Genomic DNA, 21,594 nt, shown 5'->3' with positions numbered 1-21,594 from the left:
AATGAATGGATACTTTTTGCTCCCATAATGACAAGGAATGTGTGGACTCCACTTAAACATAAAAATCACAGCAGTAAAGGAGAGGGGGCCCACTTTGAAAAAAAATGCAAGCGAAAAACGGAAAAAAGGAATGTTACGATGGCTCACAGAGAGTTATTTCCCAGTTGGTAATAGGGCTGTCTGCACCATCCGAGTTTTCAAACAAGCGCGCTATTTCTGATCCGGCAAATTATCCCAATCTGAACAATCTCGAGATTATTTGCAATGGACATGTAATTATCACACTATTTCGTAGGATTAATCTCGAGATTGCAATCCATGTTAATTTGGGATTATTTGCAAAATAGTGTGCTATTTTATGAAGTATCGCGCTAATTCGTAGGTGCAGGCACACTCAGGATTATTTATTCATGGCGTCAGACCATAATGCATCGATGCCTCACTCGAGCAGGAATCGCTCTTGCGATGGTGGAGACGGGATTTCTTGAATCTCAAGATTAATCGCGAAGAGGGCTAATCAGGCTAAAATCTTGAGATTGAGCAAACTCAGGATGGTGCAGCACAGCCTATAGATTTGAGAGGATGTGAGCCTGAGGGAGGGGTCACTCCACTCCTTGCAATGTACATGACATTCAAATATTGTTTTGAACAAATAGATGGTTGATGGTCAAGGGAATACTGTGTAAAATTTCAAAAATGGTGAGCTTCTGTGGGGGGGGGGGCTACATGTATGAACAAAGTGTGCTTTTTGCTAAAAAAAAGGATACACTCTCTGTCTATTTTAAATTGCTAACTTTTGTCTGTCATGTCACATTCTGTTGGACAGGAAGGACATGAACATGTATACCTGTAGGGTATGAAGGTTCACTTTTTTTTTTTACTCATGAATATTAAATGTCAAGTCCACCCCAGGAAATGCTGACTTGAATAACTAGAGAATAATCAAAACTAGCATAGTATTTCATCAAAATCGGATGTAAAATAAGAAAGTTATGACATAAAGTTTCGCTTATTTTTCACAAAACAGGGATACATGTATGCACAACTAGGTGAGTCAGTCGATGATTACCATCACTAACTATTTCTTTTGTTTTTTATTGTTTGAAATTGAATACAATATTTCATTGTGTATAGATTTGACAATAAGGACCAACTTGACTGAACCATATACATGTTATTCCACATGTTCAGGAAGGAATTAATCATATCACTTGACAATGAAGAGAAAATAAGAATATTTCATATTTCACATAATAAAATACAAAAGAAATAGTGAGTGGGTGACGTCATAGTCTCCTCATTTGCATACCAGCCTTGATGTTTATATAACTGTTTTGTGAAATTAAGTGAAACTTTAAAATGTCTTAACTTTCTTATTTTACATCTGATTTTGATAGAATTTTCAGTGTTGTGCTTGTTGGGATTTTCTCTTTTTATTCAAATCAACTTTTTGTTGGAGTGGACTTGTCCTTTAATTTAATACATTGGCCAAGTGAGCCAACCATAATAGCTTGATCCTGCTTGTGTTTATCTTTTCAAACCCTTTATTGCTGCATCCTGAAAAAAGTAAAATGATGTCCTTGATAAATCAAGGTCAAAGGTCATATTTGGCAGGTGCACTTTGCTCAATAGGTTTTTATTATTTACTATTTTTGCATTTCTGGGCCTTAAAGGCATAACACATTGGTCTGACGTCACAGGTTGGTATTAATGGCTGGCATCTCTGGCTGTGTGCGCTTCGCCGTGGCTGGTTATAACCATAGTGATGTCATCACTGACGTAGACTGTTTCTTTTACAATGAAGAGAGACCTGTCAAGTCAGCTAGAAGACTAGATGCAGTGGTGCTCTCTAGTGTGTTGTTCCATTGGTAGATTAATTGTTGATCATTTATATTTTAATCCCCTGGGTTTCACTCTCCCAATACACAGTTTATGTTGGTTGTTCATGTATTGTTAATCAAATATGTCATGTGTTGTTTTTAGGCAATACTGTGAGAACATTCCATGAAACAAATAGTGATTTTAACTGAAAAGTATTGATAATAAAGCTACTGAAATCCTTGCATCTGATTTGTCAGTGAAAATCAATGTCACAATGCTTCATAAAGACTCCATACACAGTCTTGGAGGCCATTCTCATTACGCATTATAAAACTATAATGGAAACCGATTCAGGCAACCAGTTTGGAAGATCGCTTTGATAGCGTTCCCACTTAATCACACGAAAGTGGTTTTAAAAATCACTTCACGTACATGTGTAAAAAAAAGCGAACTTGTCGCTATAGAAACAATTTCAGTGGGGTGACATGTTTCGCGCAAAATTTGAAACAGCGGCGTAGACATCCTACACCTGTCATGTGGAGTAGTGCGCTCAAAATGTGCAAAGATTGCTACCCGAAGAACGCTAAAAACCAGTTTAAAGAGGCAAAGCAATCTTGAAAACTACATGGCAAGGTGGTTTTCTGAACTGGTTTGGTAGATCACTTCCAAGACCATTTCGACTGTTCTCACTACTCTCATAACTTCACAAAGATTTTTTTTAAAAGTTATGCTAAGGAGCCAATTGTCCCGGGGGGGGGGGGGTAGTAAAATGTATTGCTGTACACATGCATGCCCAAATTATTGCCAAACACCCCCAAACAAATAGCTCATGCGGCCCCATGGGCCAAATGAACTTATGCCGTGGCGTCCATCGTCTGTCGTCCGTCCACAATTTCAAAATGCTACTTCGCCATTTCAAGTCCGATTTCAATTCTGTTTGCTTTAAATATGATAGCACTAGGTGGGGGATTCAAAATTTCTTCACAGAATTTTAAAATTCATTAAATATGCTGATTTATGCACACTTTAAAAAATTCACATAAAATGCTTTTTCTTTATTTGTTGATTGATTTTGATTATTTTTGTTCCATCTGAGAGCTACATGAGGTTCACCAAGGTTCTACACAAAGTTAAGAAATTTTGACTAGAAAGTTATTTATGCTTAATAATTCATATTTGAATTTGATTTTTTTTCTTCCATCTGGTAGAGCTGCATGAGGTTCACCAAACTTGTACACTAAATTTTGAAATTTTATCTGGAAAATTATTTATGCTAATTTATGCAAAATTTATTCATAAATCATAAAAAATGTTTTTTCTTCATTTGTTGATCAATTTCAATTATGTTTGCTTTATATGATAGCTCGAGATGGTGATGCAAAATTTCAACACAGAATTTTCAATATTCATTAGATATGCTAATTTATTCATATATTTTCAAAACTCACTAAAATTACTTAAAAATATTTGTTGATTGATTTTGAAAAGCTGTGTGCGCTATGAACGCCTAGCTTAGCCGGGTAATATAGGAGCGCCTTGAGCACCTAACAAGGTGGATATGTGCGCAATATAAATATCCTATATTATTATTATTTTTGTTCCATCTGAGAGCTACATGAGGTTCACCAAGGTTCTACACAAAGTTGAGAAATTTTGACTAGAAAGTTATTTATGCTTAATAATTCATATGAAATTTATTCATAGATCACAAAAAATGCTTCTATGTCATTTCTCCATCAATTTCAATTCTATATCCTCAATTTATGTCACCATTATAATTCACTACAGTGTCAACTGGGCTGAAATTAAAATTGTGTTATTAAATTTTGTTGAGAGATGCCGGATGAGCTCCACATCATTGATGTGACAGTCTCTGATTGCAAAATGTTCCCCCTATAAAAAAAAGTTTTTTGCAGGTTTTATTGACACATTTTGGCCCCTAAACAAGTTGTTGCCAGAATATGACCCCGCTTGAAAAAATTACATACACTAAACACGTTTGGCTAGTCTTTAGAAAAAAAGTTATGGGGAAAAATACACCCAAAATGCGTTTGACCTTGCGATTGACCATGTTTTTCAAAACTACCCCCTTTAAAAAAAATTATGTGTGTTCAATACCCTTAACGAGTGCATGCGCGGCTCGCATCCAAAACTGAAAAAAAGACCCTCTTTAAATATGTTTTTTTCGTCACGCGTGTGTACAGCAATAGTATCACTAAACAATCTTGTCCAATTTTCCTGTGTGCAGTCTGACTTTGACATTAAGATTTCAAACTTGTCTTGCAAAAAAAGGGATACTCCGGGAAAGATGTTAATAAAATGCTGAAAATTTCATGAAATACGGATAACAAATAACAAAGTTATTGAATTTTAAAGGGGAATCCAGCCTTAGCCATAAAATGTTGTGTTGGGAAGGAGAAAAATAAATTAAACAGAATGGTGAAAGTTTTAAAGAAATCCGACCAGCAATAAGAAAGTTATAGATGCTTTAAAATGGAAATCACTAAATACTATGTAGATTTCAAATTGGCAGAGTATTATGACAAGGGGCAAGGACAACTTTCCCATAGGCCATGGACTTCATTATCAGGGATTTGTGGTTTTCTCCTAATTACCTATTCCCCTGGGGGCAGTAATCTAAATATAACCTAGGTAGTATATTTTTTTATGTCTTCATGAAAGAAAAATATAATTTGAAATAAAACTTTTGGGAAAAATGATATTTTAGCCATACATGTAATATGTATTGGAGCACATGGAAGAGTATTCCTTGCCTTACATCACTCTGACATCCCATATGCGGCCAACTTGAAGTCTCCATGGGTATTGTGATTACCAATATTTACAACTTTTAAAAATTCATAACTTTCTTGTTGTTTGTCCAATATTGTTCAAACTTTTACCTATCAACTTGTCTGATTTTTCTTTTCCTTATAAAAACAAGTTTTTATTTGGGTTGGATTCCCCTTTAAAGATTTTCATTATTCTGGTGAAACAGTTCTTGGCATATCTATATGAATATTCATGAGGTGGGCTGATGATGTTGTTGTATCGTGGGTTCTTGAACTAATATATGTACAGTAACTGAAAGTAAAGGCAGAGAAACTAAATAGGTCCAGTTGCAGAGAAGTTTAATGGCAGACTCCCAGAATATCTGGATATCAAAATCAAGCAGGCACAGCCTAGGATTGGAATCTCTAACATTAAGAACTGATCATGCTAGGCATGTGCACAAACACAATAGAGGTGGTGAAGAATGCATTACAGAAAGATAGCTAATGAATTACCATTAATGGTTGCCATGCAATGTCTGAATACAACATTCTCCTCCTTGTTGAAATTTTGAAACTACTACTACATGTAGGTCATTACACTTTGGTTTGTTTACAAACATTGATCAAAGTATAAACAAATGAGTTTCAATCAATCATTAGCTTAGTGAAGAGATCGTTGTCGAAGGAAAAGTTTATATGTGAATTTTGTGACATACATGTATATCTTGACATCCATATTTACTATAAATTGAGCATAACATTATCAAATCTTTCAACAATAAACTTCACTTTTGTTTTTATAAAGTTTTACTTTGATTTGCAACAAAATTGTAAAACTTATTCAAGATTTGATTTCTCACATCAACTTAAGCAATATACCAAAAAGATGGTATCAAATCTTTCCAAGATTTATTATTTAATACCTCACATAATCCTGAAGGTATTTTGGTTCCTTCCTTACTCTACTACTTCTCCTTCTCTCTTCTAGACCCCTTTCCCTAATCTGTCTATCTTCAGGGTCTCCTGTGACCTGACTCTCTTCTCTTTCAGCAACAGAAGTGTGATTTTCTGTTGTACATGGGGACAAATGAAAAGCGTTCCAAATTGTATGATCATCCAATTCAAATGTTGCTTTTCCTTTCTGTTTTATGATTTTTCTCTTCTCCCCAAACTTTGGAGTACCTTTCTTTACATGTCTTTGCTTCCTAACTCTAACAAAACTTCCTACTTGGAATTCTGACACTCTAGCTTTTCTTTTAGCATCTGTGTACTCTTCAGACTTTCTTTGTTTTTGTTTTACCCTTTGTTTGACTTCATTCTTCTTTCTTTCAGTCTTAACTGGCATTCTGCCCTTTACATCTAACTTGGTTCTCATCTTCCTACCATGTAATAACTCTGATGGAGACAGACCTGTTACTTGATGAGGTGTAGATCTATATGCCAACAAAAGATCTAACGTAGTCTCTTTGAAAGACCTTTTTCCTTCGATCATAGCATTTTGAATGCTAGACTTCAAAACCCTATTGAACCGTTCTACCTCGCCATTTGCACGAGGGTAGTACAATGATGATGAGTGATACCATATTCTTCTAAGAACTCTTCAAACTCATGTGACACAAACTGCGGTCCATTGTCGGATACTAAATGGGTTGGAATTCCCTCTCTAGTGAACAATGTTTTGAGAACCTGTATTACAGATCTGCTTGTTACATTACTACAAAACGCTACTTCAGGCCACTTGCTATGGTAGTCAACTACTACAATTGCATATCTTTGGTCATGAGGTGCATTCTCAAAAGGACCAGTAATGTCAATTGAAATCTTTTCCCATGGTGAATTAGGAAATTCTACCGATTGCATTGGTGCACTGTGTGTGCGATGTGATTTGTCATTTTCTTGACAAGTGACACATCTTTTGATGGTTTCTTCCACGATTTTGTCAATATGTGGGAACCAGTATGTTTCTCTCAACCTTTGTTTGGTTCTCACAATGCCCTGATGTGCTGAATGAGCAAAATCTACAAACTTGGCCTGAAGTGACGTTGGAATTACAATTCTATTCCCTCTCATCACAATGTCATCTACTATAGACAATTCATCTCTCAAGATGAGATATGGTTTGATCTCAGGAGGAAAGGATTTATGGTTACCAGACCATCCTTCCTCAATGTACTTTCTGACCTGTACCAGTACTTCATCATTATTAGTTGCATCTTGTAACTCTTTGACAGTGACAGGTGAATCTACTCTTACTTGATTTAGAACATACTCTTCTTCATCTACTACATCTGACCATTCTTCATCACCTAACGGTAAGCGTGACAAAGCGTCTGCAACATAGTTTTCTCGACCTGCTTTGTACTCTACAGTGTAATCAAATTGTAACAACTGAGCAGACCAGCGTGCTATACGCATGGTTTGTCTACCTGTACCTCTCGTACTCAACATGGTAACCAGTGCTTTATGATCTGTTCTAAGTACAAAGTGTCTACCCCAAAGGTAAGTATACCATTTGTTACAAGCCCAAACACAAGCTAACGCTTCTTTTTCACCTGTTGAGTATTTCCTCTCAGCGGGTGACAATGACCTGGAAGCGAATGCTATCGGAATCTCATGTCCCTCTTTGACTTGGGAAAGTACAGCCCCTAACCCATAATCAGATGCATCAGTGGTAACTACAGTATGTAAATTTGGATTAAATAACCCAAGAACAATTCTCTTTGCAACTGTACTTTTGACTTTGTCATAGGCCTCTTGTTGCTCGGCCCCCCACTCAAAAGGTACATCTTTACACAAAAGACGTCTCATTGGTTCTACAACAGTGGCATAGTTTGGTACAAACTTAGTGTAGTAGTTTGTCATTCCTAACACTGACCTAAGCTTACTAACATCCGTAGGCGCTGGTGCCTCTAGAATAGCTTTGACATGACTATCATCAGGTGCTAGACCCTTACTACTCACACAATGCCCTAAGTAACTGAGTTCTGACAAGTAAAACTGACATTTACTAGGGTTCAAACGCAATCCTGCATCTTGCAACTTCTTCAGTACATTGTTCAAATGTTTGTCATGTTCTGATCTGTCCTTACCATACACGATGATGTCATCTAGGTAGCATTGAACTCCTGGTAGTCCTGCGAGGATACTACTCATGAGCTTCTGAAATGTGGATGGCGCTGACGCTAATCCGAAACAAACTCTCTTGAAGCGATATAATCCATCATGTGTGATGAACGCAGTAAGATCGCGACTTTCCTCATCCAATTCGAGTTGATGATATGCTGACGCTAGATCCATCTTGGAAAACACTGTGGATCCTTCCAGCTCAGAAAATAGCTCACCGATATCAGGTAACGGATAACTATCAACAACAATGGCTTTATTTACTTCACGTAAATCAACACAAAGCCTGATGCTTCCTGACTTTTTCGCGGCAACTACAATGGGAGAGATCCATTCACTTGAATCTATTTTCTCTATCACGCCTTCCTTCTCCAACCGCTTCAATTCTTGTGAAACCTGATCCTTCACAGATAAAGGTAACCTGCGTAACCTCTGTTGAACGGGCGGATGATTAGCTTTGACTTTGACGCGATGTTTGAAGTTGCGTGCACAACCGAGACCTGGTGCAAACAAAGTAGGGAACCCCGGTGGAATGTCGCTTGATGTAGACGATGTGGACTCTGACGTTGATGTCGGAGAATCACTTCTGACCGTCTCGACGCAGAGCTTGCTGCCTTCAATCTTAAGCTTCAACTCGTCGAAGATGTCCAAGCCCAGTAATGCTGAACCTCTGTGTACGACGAAAATCTTGGCGATCATTGACTTGGCTCCAACCTTTACTTGTGTCTCAAATATTCCAACTACTGGAATGTTTCCTTCAGAGTAGTCTGAAATGTTGACGTATGGTGGCTTGAGAGCATCGATTAGAAAGTGTTTCTTGTAGATGCTGAGCGGAATTATTGACACACTAGAGCCTGTATCAATAGTCATGGGAACCTTGGCTTTGCCAGCGAGCTCAACTTCACACCTTATTGGCTTTGTAGGGTGTGTGTTCACGGTTAATACCTTGGGCGTTTCAAGTTCATCAGCTCCACTTTGCACTTTGCGGACTTTTCTGCTTTTCCGGCAAACCTTAGCCCAATGTCCAGTCTTTCCGCAGCTGTAGCATTTGCTCTCTCTTGCCTTACATCTCTCGTCGAATGCTGCATGAGATGGACTTCCACAATTTCTGCAACTGTTTTTCTGTGTTTTCTGCTCTGTTTTCTTCCTTTCTCTTCCCTCCACTCTACCTTCCTTCATTTTCTTTCTGTGTAGTTCATACACCTTCTCGCTGTCACTTTCATGTCCCTTGGCAATTGCTTTGGAGTCTCGCTGTGCATCTTCGATGCATCTACTGAAATCAAGAACTTTCTGAAGGTTCAAGTCCGATTCTAATAGTAACCTCTCACGAATACGGGGATTGTGACAGCCTTCTACTACCTGGTCTCGCAGCATCTCGTCCTTCAAGTTTGCAAAAGCACAATGTTTTACAAGTTCTTGCAAGGCTGCTACATATTCAGCAACTGTCTCATCTGGCCTCTGTTTACGTCGTCTGAATCTATATCTCTCAGCGACTACGTTGATTCGCGGAACAAAGTACGCTTCTATGGCTGCCAATGCCTCCTGGTATACATTGGTAGCTGCTTGAGCCCCATGAGCTGGGCGTGGCTCTGATGGTGAGGAGATGTGCAGTGAGTAAAAGATTCGCTGTCCTTCAGCTCCCAGACAGTGTAACAGAAGCGCTTTCTTCCTATCCGGCAGAAATTCGCTGCCTCCTGAGGCTAGGAGATAATTCTCGAATTGCTGGAACCATAAATTCCATGGAGTCGTCGGTTTTCCAGGGTTTTGCAGAAAAAATGAAGGTGGAGGTATTGAAGTCATATTAATGAGTAAAATCAGGAACAATATCAGAAACTATAGAGTCATTTGAAATTAATGAAAAGACATCCTCGTCGCCAGAATTGATGTTGTATCGTGGGTTCTTGAACTAATATATGTACAGTAACTGAAAGTAAAGGCAGAGAAACTAAATAGGTCCAGTTGCAGAGAAGTTTAATGGCAGACTCCCAGAATATCTGGATATCAAAATCAAGCAGGCACAGCCTAGGATTGGAATCTCTAACATTAAGAACTGATCATGCTAGGCATGTGCACAAACACAATAGAGGTGGTGAAGAATGCATTACAGAAAGATAGCTAATGAATTACCATTAATGGTTGCCATGCAATGTCTGAATACAACAGATGTCACATCCCCACTTTCCTTTTTCTTAATATATGTTTTTACATGAAATCACAATTGTTTATTTTTTTCACAAATGTGTAAATGATGTGTCTCCATTATGAAATAAGTTGCTGCAATAAATAACTAATGCACTCAATCAGTTGTTAATCCAATTGCTTTAGTTCCTAGTAGAAAATTTTTGAATAAAACTAATTTCATATACATGTAATAAAATACCGAAGAATAAGTGGGGATTTGCCCACCTAATAAATATTCATGAAGACATGCATGCCTAGAACTGTTTCAATGGAATAATTCAAATCTTTAGAATTGAATAACTTTGTTATTTGTTATCCGTTTTTTGATCAAATTTCAGAATTTTGCTTTGTGAATATTACTCTATTTATTGAGATATATACTGTACATGTACTGTAGATATGTTCAGCCTGGAGCATCCCTTTAATGCAAGAAGTGTTTGGCTCATATTTTGTATCAAATTGTATAATTGAATGGTATGATGATGAAATATAAATTCATTTGCCTTTGAACAAAAATTAACATTGAATCCCATTTTCTTTTTTTTTCTGGAATGCACTGTATTTTGCATCGCATAATGCAGTTAGGCATATACCACTTGTTTTACAAGACACCTTTGGTAATATTAGAACCGGGCAAGTCCAAGAAAAGGTCACCCTAGAAGGCAAAATTTTGTCTTTAATTATAAAGGAAGTTATCTTTGGTGGGGTAAGAATGCCCAAATGTTGAAGTTTTAATTTTAATTAAGAAAAAATTGATGATATGCATATTTATGCTAATTTGGGGCACCTAACTTGCATAATTGGTAAAATGGGCGTTACGTATGGGACAATTATAAAAACTCACAGAAAATCAAAACAAAACCTATGAGATTTAGTTATACATTTAGGTGGGACATGACCCCCTAACATCTTTGTAATGTACAAAACATTATACCAATAATTCTAGAAATATGGAAATCCCAGTTTAAATGTTGATAGAGAATAACACCAAAAAATTTAACCTTAGTTTTCCTTGTCTATTAAAGGGATGGTTCAGGCTTCAGATATCTCAGTAGATTCACAAAGCAAAATCATATGCTGAAAATGTGATCAAAATCGGATGACAAATTACAAAGCTATTGGATTTTAAAGATTTGCATTATTCCGATTAAACAGTTCTACATGTAGGCATGTCTTTTATAAATATTCATTAGGTGGGCTGATGATGTCATATCCCCACTTGTTCTTTTGTATTTTATTAATATAACATTAAAGTAGGTTTATTAAAAAAATTTCTACCAAGAACTGAAACAATTGGATTGACAACTGATTATATTTACTGCCGCAACTTACAATGTATTTCATCATAATAGAGACATATCATTTACACATGTACATGTATGAACAAACTTAAACATAAATAACATAAGAAAAGGAAAGTGGGGATGTGACGTCATCAGTCCAACAGGTATGTGCACATCATCATGAATATTGATAAAGGGGCAAGTCCAAGAATTCACGCTCGTTAGGTATGGGACATTTCAGAGGCGTGACCTGAAAATAGTGTTAAATGACTTTGATAAGACCTAATTTGCATATCACTTTTTTCCCCCAAAAGCAATAAGATGTTAGGGGGGTCCATGTCCCACCTATGACTAATCTATTCAGTTCAATTCAATAATGGTTTATTAAAACATGCTTCGTAGGCAAAGGCTGAATAAAAACGTGACAATTTACGATAACAGAATAATACTCAAATACATGTATGAAATGATATAAATTGAATGAAATTACTAGTACTTCTTATTATAATACAAGGAAATAAATTGTTGAAAGTAAATAGACTTATTATATTGAACATTATGTATGCAAATTATAACCACCACAATGAGGCACATTGTACATGCATGAATGAAAAGTATTAGAAAAGACAAAAAAGGTGGAGGATAAAGACGGCATAGGGAGACAGACAGAGAAAAGGTGAGTAAGGGAAAAGGAGAATTAAAAGGAGATATAGGTAGAAAGTACAGAGAGAGGATTGGGCCAGAAAGATGAAGAAAGTAGTGGCGAAGATTAAAGAACAAAAAGTATGCATGTATGACAACAAAAGTACAGAGTAGACAAATCTGACAAGTTTTGTTTTTATTTTCTGAGTTTTTATAATTGTCCCATACGTAATGCCAATTTTACCAATTATGCAAATAGCATAAATATGCATATTATATTTTTCTTAGTGAAATTTTAAAATTCAACATTTGGGCTTTCTTACCCAAAGATAACTTCTTAAAATCAATAGTGAAATTTTGCCTTCAAGGGTGACATTTTCTTGGACTTACCGGTTCCCAAATTTTAAAATTCAATAACTTTGTTATCCAATTTTGATGAAATTTTCAGCATTTTGTTCTGTGAATTTTACTCTATTTATTTTAAGATATAAATATTTTCAGCCCGGACCATTCCTTACAGATTTGGCACTGGTCTTCCATAATCTTTTTGTTTGGGTTGTGAAATATAATATAAATTGTTTTACTGAGATTAAGAGATAACTTGTAGCCAGGTACAATTCTACATTGATAGTGACGATCATTTTTTGTCTCGCCCACCAGAGGTGAAGGCGAGACTTAGGGATCCAAATGTCGTCTGTCCGTCGTCTGTCACAAATCTAATGACACATAACTCCACAACCGTAAGTCGCTTTTCAACCAAACTTGGATGGTAAGTCGCTTTTCAACCAAACTTGGATGGTAGATGGACTTGGGGGACTTGCATGTTATGCCGCAGTTGGAGGTCACATGGTAAGGTCAAAGGTCATTTTCAGGTCAACCTTACCTAACTCCAAGAGTCCACAACCGTAAGGTGCTTTTCAACCAAACTTTGATGGTAGATGGACTTGGGGGACCTGCATGTTATGCTGCAGTCGGAAGTCACATGATAAGGTCAAAGGTCATTTTCAGGTCAACCTTACCTAACTCCGCAACCGTAAGGTGCTTTTCAACCAAGCTTGGATGGTAGATGGACTTGGGGGACCTGCATGTTATGCTGTAGTCGGAGGTCACACAATAAGGTCAAAGGTCATTTTCAGGTCAACCTTACCTAACTCCGCAACCGTAAGGTGCTTTTCAACCAAACTTGGATGGTAGATTGACTTGGGGGACCTGCATGTTATGCTGCAGTCGGAGGTCAAATGATAAGGTCAAAGGTCATTTTCAGGTCAACATTAAAATTTACGTGCAAGGCTCTTAAGGCAAGTGTTATTCCATCCCAGTCATATTACAATGAAGTTTCGATACAATTCTGTTGCATGCCCTCGCGAATTATGATACTGTCTGGGCGAGACACAAAATCGCTTTTGCCTTGTATTATTATGAGAATAAAACATTGTTGTATCGGGCAAGTCCAAGAATTCGCGCGCGTTACGTATGGGACATTTCAGAGGCTTTAATGACCTGAAAAATAGTGTTAAAAGACTTTGATTAGATTGAATACCCTCATGATGGTAGACATCTAGGAGAAGAATAATCATGCAAAAAATTGTGACATATGACCTTCATCTTGACCTTTTAGAGCGAAAAGATGCGCCGTTACGTATGGGACGCAGAGAAAAGACAATTTTTAATACATTAGTTTCAAGTTGAGAATTCTCTGAAAGTATTTCACTTGACAACTTGAAACTTAGTGTGATAGAAGTCTCAATAATATAGTACATTTATGGCAAGTTTCATGTCATAAGCCAAATCCCTCTAATTACAGACTCTAATTAAACAAATTAATGACATGTTACGTATGGGACAGTTACGTATGGGACATTTTGTCCCCATAGAGAACGTACACAATTTTCCCCATAATTCAAAAAATTGAAATAATTTAAAATATGGAAATAACAAAAGAGTTTCTTTCTTTTTAAATGTTCTACTGAGACATATTTGATATCACTGAAGGGGAAATTAGCCATTTCAACCTTTTTATTCCTTGTTTTTCATGGTTTTATGAATTTCTTATGTATTTCTATTGTTTTTATTTTTTCATATTTTTCCATTTTCACATTTTTTTGGGCTTCATTTGTATTCATTAATCAGTATTCATAACAAATCAGTGTTTAAAAACTAAAGAAAAGGTAAATAATCAGTTTTTAGAGCACTCTTCAAATTTGTTTTTCTCCATTCACTTTGTACACAAATCTCCCCATTGACATTGTGTGTAAATGTCCCATACGTAACATGTTGTCCCATACGTAACAATTTTTTAATTAACTTTTAATTAAAAAGTAAACTCCATTTTTGAAACTTTTTGTGGTATAACATTTTCATACTTAATAAATTAGAACTTCCCAGAGATGCAACAATACAAGTATTGTATTATGAGAAATAACTTAAAAAAACATCCTCAAAATGTTACGTATGGGACATTCCATCCTTGGACAAGACCTAATTTGCATAATTAATTAGATGACACCACTTTTTTCTGCCAAAAGTAATAAGATGTAAGGGGGTCCATGTCCCACCTATGACTGAATCTCAGAAGTTTTGTTTTCATTTTCTATGAGTTTTTATAATTGTCCCATACGTAACGCCCATTTTACTGATTATGCAAATTAGGTGCCCCAAATTAGCATAAATATGCATATTATCAAATTTTTCTTAATGAAATTTTAAAATTCCACATTTGGGCTTTCTTACCCCACCAAAGATAACTTCTTAAATTAAAGATTAAATTTTGCCTTCCAGGGTGACCTTTTCTTGGACTTGCCCTATCATCTGCAAATAACACATAACTAAGCATTTCAGAAGACTTTACAATGTCGTACATTAATCATATATTATATCATAAAAAGAAGCGGCCCAAGTATGGATCCTTGTTGGATGCCAAACTGGAGTTCTAAAACTTGTGATGTTTTAAAGTCGACCTCAGTTTATTGAAAATTTCTATTTTTTAAATAAACCATTGAAAGAGGCATACCGCTTTACACCATAATGTTCAAGTTTATATTAAATTTGAGTGATCAGGCGCGTCAAACGCTTTTGAAAGGTCCAAAAATATATATTGTTTTTTTGCAATGGATGAATAGTAATATTTGTGTATAGTTAATTGCTTTTGTTATCAATTAGTACATGTATGTATTATACTTGTGTATTTATTGAATGGAATTTGAATATGTAGAAACGTGTATTTATACATGATTGTAGCTACAATTTTTATGCATAATTGACTCTATAAACCACAAGGCTAGAGGTGGGATTTTCTGGCCGCTCATTCAACCGTCTACATGTACGTGTATTCGGCTGCTATTTTGGGCCATATTCTAGCCTCTTTGGCACTGCATTCTGCTGTGTTAGAATGACAATATGGATGGATTCAGGGAGGGATGTTTTTTGAGGCCTTCTTGGCAGATTCTATTTGTGATATTCGGGTATATTCGGCTAGTAATTAGGGCTGATATTAAATGTGCTATCTGTAGAAAATCATGTAGTATTGATATACTTAATCTGAATTCATCCAAGAAAGCTTGCTCTTATGGTTGTTAATAGATGAATGATGAGATTCTGCCTCATGCACTCCTACACAGGGATTGCATCAATAGAAGCCAATGACCTTTCTATCCTTTGACGTCAACATAGCGTTGAATGTCAAAAGGTTTCTTTCTTTTCTCTCATTGTAATGTATGAGTTCACTGTGTTTTCCAGTTTTCTCTTTTCTAGTTTATGTTTTAGTAGTAGCTTTAATACCCTGTCCTTTTCATGAACAGTGTTTTCTTGATATCTATTTTTTCTTTCTTTTTCATGTTCTTTATCTTTGTTTTTTTTCTTCTCCCAGTTGCTCATGAAACATGAATTATTTGTACACTATTAAATAGTTAGGAGACGAGTAGTTGTCTGGATGTCAACTGCATGTACATGTACTACATGAACAGTATGTTTTTTTTTACTATTTCCTAGGCAGAGAGGCCTGTATACCAGAGAAAACTTGACTATGTAACTTCTACCCTTTCTCCTAGTCATTTTGAGAAGATTCAAAGGAAACCAAAACCCAAGAAGAGAAGCAATCTTTAATTGGAAAGAGTAAAATGCAATTTAAAACAAGTTTCATTAAAATCAGTTATGAAATAAGCAAGTTATGGTCTTAATATCTTAGAGGGTATTTGGTTCATTAGGTGATCTGTCAATCGACAGATCAACTAGTAGTTTCGTACAAATTTTCTTTTTATTTCTTTATTTATTCTTATTTTTCCGCCCTTTTCTTGTTAGCAGAAAATCTCCAAATCTACATCATCAGTTATCTTCAAAATATCATCAGATATGGGGACTTATCATGTGATATGTACATTGTAAAACAATGTCAAGGTCAAAAGGTCATGTAGACGCCATTTTGTAAAATCACATTATCAATCATATCTTCATTATCAATTTTCAAAAATTAACATGTACATCACATTAACTTCAGGTCAAGGGTCAACTGTCTATGCCATCAAAGGTCATGTAAAGGTCACGCATCCAAATTTAAAAATGCTCAGAATCACTTTTTGACCAAAGTAGAGTACGAATCAGGTCATTTTAAGCATTTCAAAAAATTGCGCGCGCACACAGCTAAGCGCGTGTTATCGCGCGTAACACCACTATAGAGCATAGGATCGCCAATTTATTTTATAACAATGCATTGATAATATAATTCTTAGTAATTTGATACCTTGATCAACTTTTTATGACAAATAATAACGGAATTAGCCTCCATCAAAGTTTACAGCACGCGCGCACTGACAATAGAGAATACATTGTATGTGCAAAAACATGCCTATACAAAATTCATTATAGCTCTTCAGGTAGTTCTTTTGAGCCCCAATTTTTTTTCATATTCGAAGAGAGTATGGATGGGTGATATGATTTCATGCCACATTTGACCCTTAATTTCATCATGACGTCATCAAAATGGCTTCGGAACTCAAAATGCTACTTATGACATCATCATAGCTTTATGCAAATTTGACTCTAACTCCGTAAATAATGGTCAAGTTGTGCTCAGCTTTTTATATGTTGTAGCTGAGGACATATTCTTTCGATCGAAATGGCTATTCATTTAAAGGAACGGATCATCCTGAAAAATGGCAAGTTATAGAGGCAAGTTATAGAGGCATGTCATTTTCGTTCATTTTGTGTGCAATCTCTATGGGAAATTACTTTTTCTCAAAACTGGATTTTACATTCCTCTATTTTGCGAGCCATATCTCCATTTCTTTTTGCTGGTTTTCTCTGAGCGTGGAGTACATGTATGTTGTAGCTGAGACTCTAAGCTATCACAAATGTGGTCTCCATTTTCTGATCAGATGCCGGGATCATGCCTGTATTTCTCCTGCAAAATTGGATTTGAGATCCTCTCAATTTGCTTAATATGTGTAAAGTCTATGGGAAATAACGTAGCTCAGTTGATAAGGCATCAGACTTGCATCTTGCAACCGGTGTGTTGGCTCAGTTGGTAGAGCGTCCGTCTCACAACCGGGAGGTCGGGGGTTCAAACCCCGGCAGCGTCAGACCAAAAGATGTAAAAGATGGGAGTTGCTGCTACCCTGTTTGGCGTTCAACAATTAAAGGGATAGAGCCTCGTCGATTTGGCGCTGCACGGTGGCTGCCGAGCCCACGATCAATTGGGCAAAGCAAATTTTCGGAGTATTTCATTTCATGTCTATTTCGAACAATAAATCATGGATTTTCATTTTCATTTAGGGTTCGAGCCCAGGGGTGAACATGAGAATTTTTTCTCTTTTTTGTTTCTTTCCAACATTTCACAAATGGTCCTTTATGACTATTACAAGGTATATATTGCACAATAAAATAGTTTAAAAACCAGTTTAATATAACATGTACATGTACCATGTGTATCACCTACACCGAATTCCCAAAGCTTCTTATTTCTCTCTTTTCAAGAGTATTCAACATGTTCTTTTCGTAATAAAAGTTTAGTTTTCAATATGATCATCGTATTGATCTCAGTAAACATGGTAATTGTATGTACGTGATCATGAAAATCAGAGACAGATCACCTAATTCGTCCTCATGACAAATTGAAGTTCTAGTTAGAGTTAGGATTGTAATATAGTTTTTGGTTCAGAATAATGCAAAGATATTGAGATAGGTTTATGCTTGGCTTGACTTGCAAGTTTTCCTTCGGAGCAATTGTTGCCGGAACAAATGTCATGGAACCCCTATATTTCAACCTGTTCACCTACATGTATATAGATAGATTATATCAGAAATTTGAGTTTTTTATCTGTGGCATCATACATGTACATGTACGAGAAGCTGCCGCAATATGCATGATTTTGTTGTTGTTGTTGTTTATGATTACCGGTGCAGATTTGATATTTTATTTGACCTTTATTTGATCTCCCATTAACAGTTTGATAGTGTGTAATAGGAGAATTCAATTTCCATTCTTTTTCGTTTTCTATTGTTGTGTGTGGTGTTTATTTTCCTTGAAGCGCCATGTCATGAGCACCGAAAGGTGGACCTGTGCGCTATATAAGTAGCCACCATTATTACAGATATATTTTTTCAGAAGCAGGTATGATATTGTTTGTCCGATACAGCGCTGCAGGTACAGTACGATAAAAGTATTTACAAATTATTTAATATTAAACTTTTTAAACCTTTGATGGATTTTTATTTTCTGCTACTTTTACAATGAACTTATTGTAAAGTGTGAACTTCCTCTATGATAATTTTTTGGTTTATCGCTCTTGTTTTTTAAGTTTGTTTTTTCCACCCTTCATCTTTTTCTTAGTTGATCATGCAGTGTATCCTTGATCTAGGCCCAGTGAGGGATGGTCATAAATATCATGAACAAAAGAAACACAAAACAATGAAAATAAAAAAAGTAACAACTTTGAAATTACAATTTCACAGTTTGAAATGTCAACCATTGAAAGTGATACAAAAAGTCTGTTCACTTTGTTATCCTCCAAATGGAAATACCCTTTACGGCTTAACTGATTTTTTTCGAGGGAACCAATAGTATAAGAAAAAAGTGAGGCATATTTACAAGTTGCAGCTGAAATTTGCATGTATCACGTCACATGGATAGCGTACTCAAAACCCATGCACCCTCTGAACTCACAGAAGTGGTGTGCCAGCGCACGTGGATTGCCATGATTGTAAGACGGCTCACTGTTATGAAGTATCAATGTAAAGAGACACGTGGTCTATCAACTGCGCGGCACTTGCTTCCCCCGCCTCCGAGATTACTTTTTTCACTCTTTCTCTGCTCTGCTGTCGGTCGGGCACTCAATCTTTCTCTCGTACTGTCATCCCTCTCTATGCTTGTCATATTGACATCATTTCTTTGGACTATTAGTGCGCCGGTGAGATGCTGGCAATGACACGACGCGGTTCTAGATTGTATTTCAGCACGTCAGCAGCAAATGAGGTAGGTATGCTTGTGTTTTGGGGATTGCCAACTGCTGATTGTGTTTTACACTGTGTGCCTTGGGCCCTTCTGCCGTTGACAGGGGTCTAGATTAAAGGTCATGACATCTGGCCATTGCTTTTAGACTCTGGGCAGTTTCATTAATATTCAATAATTTTTCTTCTGTGATATGATAGTGAAATGGTGTTTTTTTTTCTTAATTGTTTGGTTGCTTCGCTTCAGAAGAGTGTCCTTTGGTGCAAAGTTTTGAGAGTAATGTTTATGATGGTCTTTGGGTAGAAAGTATCAAGTGACATTGATCTTTCCAGGGTAGAAAGAAAAGTGGCACTGGAATGACTGGATGTGTGGAGTATGGTATCAGGAAAGTGGCTTCAAGTATCGACTAGTACCATATATTTTCCCTTTATAAAATCGTTGATTCATTTTGGGGTATTGAATGTAAAATATGACTCTTAATTGTAGTTGGTAATTATTTATTTGCCATCAGTCTGACTATTAAAATGTATAATTTTTACTGTACTGTATTTCTGTTTATATCAGTAGCATTGAGAAAGAGGGACAGAGTGATTAAGTGTGTGTGGATGTGTGTGACTGAGAGAGGGAGAGAGAGAGGGAGAGAGGACTATTAAAGCACTTTTATTTTCCATTGTATCTCAAGTATGGGACCAATCATGCTAAATAAAGTTCACAGAGCAAAATGATGGAAATTTGATCAAATTGGATATAAAGAAATACTGAAGTTATTGAATTTTAAAGATTTGCATCATTTCAGTGAAACTGTGTATATCTTCACGAATATTCATTAGTGGGCTGATGATGTCATATCCCCACTTGTTCTTTTGTATTTTATGATATCAAATAGGTTTTTTCAAAAATTTTCTACCAAAAAAAAACAATTGGATTGACAACTGATTGAAAATGCATTAGATGTTTATTGCTGCAATTTATTTCATTATAATGGAGACACATCATTTACGTATTTATGAAAAAATGAAACATTTATGATTTCATGTAATAACAGAAGAAAAGGGAAAGTGGGAATGTGACGTCTTTTAATAAGCCCACCTAATGAATAGTCATGAAGATATGCCTAGATCTGTTTCACCAAAATAATGCAAATCTTTTAAAAGCCAATAACTTTATTTGTTATCTGATTTTGATGAAATTTTCAGCAATTTGCTCCGTGAATTTTACTCTATTTATTTGGATATAAAGATATCTTCAGCCCGGAGTATTTCTTTAAGAGGTCAATGTCTTGATTTCTTTTGAAGAATTGGACAGAGTAAAAATGAGCACCTGATATTTAAAATAAAAACAGGTATACCCCAGTTTTTGTGTGTCCAGACAATTGATGTCAAACAGCCATTTGAAAAAAGCCAGTTTTTAGCACAACGTCTTTATAGGCAATATTTATAGAGAATAAAATCAAAGAAGATTACAATTTACAACTTGAATTCATATTTTTTGTGTGTAATCCAAAGGAAAAAAAACTTCAACATTTTAAAGTGTCCTGACACCCCCCCCCCCCCTCCACAATTCTGCATACACTAGCAGCAGTTGCATAGTACATTTTAGAACTGAACAACAAGGTGATGTCATGTACATTATGCTGTAATATGCCTTCAGAGTTGCTCCAGACTTTTGGGGCAGGGTTTATTGAAAGGGTCGTTGTAAAAAAAACAAAGAAAAGAAAAGGAAAAGTGAGCCCCTGTGAATTTGACTGCTCATAACATGCTGGGACACAAAGTAGAAGATTTAAAGTGGATTGTTTCATGAATCCTGTATCAAGCTCTAGCCTACATGTACATGTAATGAACATTACATACATGTACATACTAATATCTTTTACATTTTCGATTGCTTTTTGAACTCAACAGTTATACACCAAAGCATTATAAACAACTCTTTTTTATTGCCTCTCTCTTTCTTCTTGTGTTAATTTTTTTCTTAATTGTACTTCTCATTCCTTCCCCTTTTGACTTTGTTTAAACTTTAATGTGCTTCTTATTCCACCATTCTTATGATGAATGTATATATAAAAGTTTTTTTTTTAAAGTTTCTATTAGATTTTCTCTGTGATAATGTAATACATACTATCATACTTTTGTGGACAATGATGCACTGTGACAAAAGTACAATCAACACTTTTTCATTGCTCTGACATTAATTTTCCTTTTGTAATGTAAATACTCATGTTGAAAACTATCCCTTTTTTCATTTGGAATTTGCTTCACACCATTTCATAAAGGCTGTCATTAGTACTGACAGGAAACTTTAACAGTTGATGATCACTATCCTGTCAATG

The 21,594-nt window shown here is 35.9% G+C and overlaps 1 protein-coding gene across 3 annotated transcripts in view; it reads left to right on the top strand.

The window, feature by feature from the left end:
- The first annotated feature begins 7,564 nt into the window (after positions 1–7,564).
- Positions 7,565–21,594, top strand: part of LOC121426592 (cAMP-responsive element modulator-like) — a 47,363-nt gene continuing 33,333 nt past the window's right edge. For all 3 annotated transcript variants that reach the window (XM_041622949.1, XM_041622947.1, XM_041622946.1), the window contains exon 1: positions 7,565–7,576. The gene's annotated coding sequence lies outside the window, so the exon portion shown is untranslated. The remainder of the gene's footprint in view (positions 7,577–21,594) is intronic.

This window comes from Lytechinus variegatus, chromosome 13 (genome assembly GCF_018143015.1).
Source record: "Lytechinus variegatus isolate NC3 chromosome 13, Lvar_3.0, whole genome shotgun sequence".
NCBI classification, from domain to species: Eukaryota; Metazoa; Echinodermata; class Echinoidea; order Temnopleuroida; family Toxopneustidae; genus Lytechinus; species Lytechinus variegatus.
Note: the sequence above shows the minus strand (reverse complement) of the source record. Positions and strands in the feature narration are given on the sequence as shown.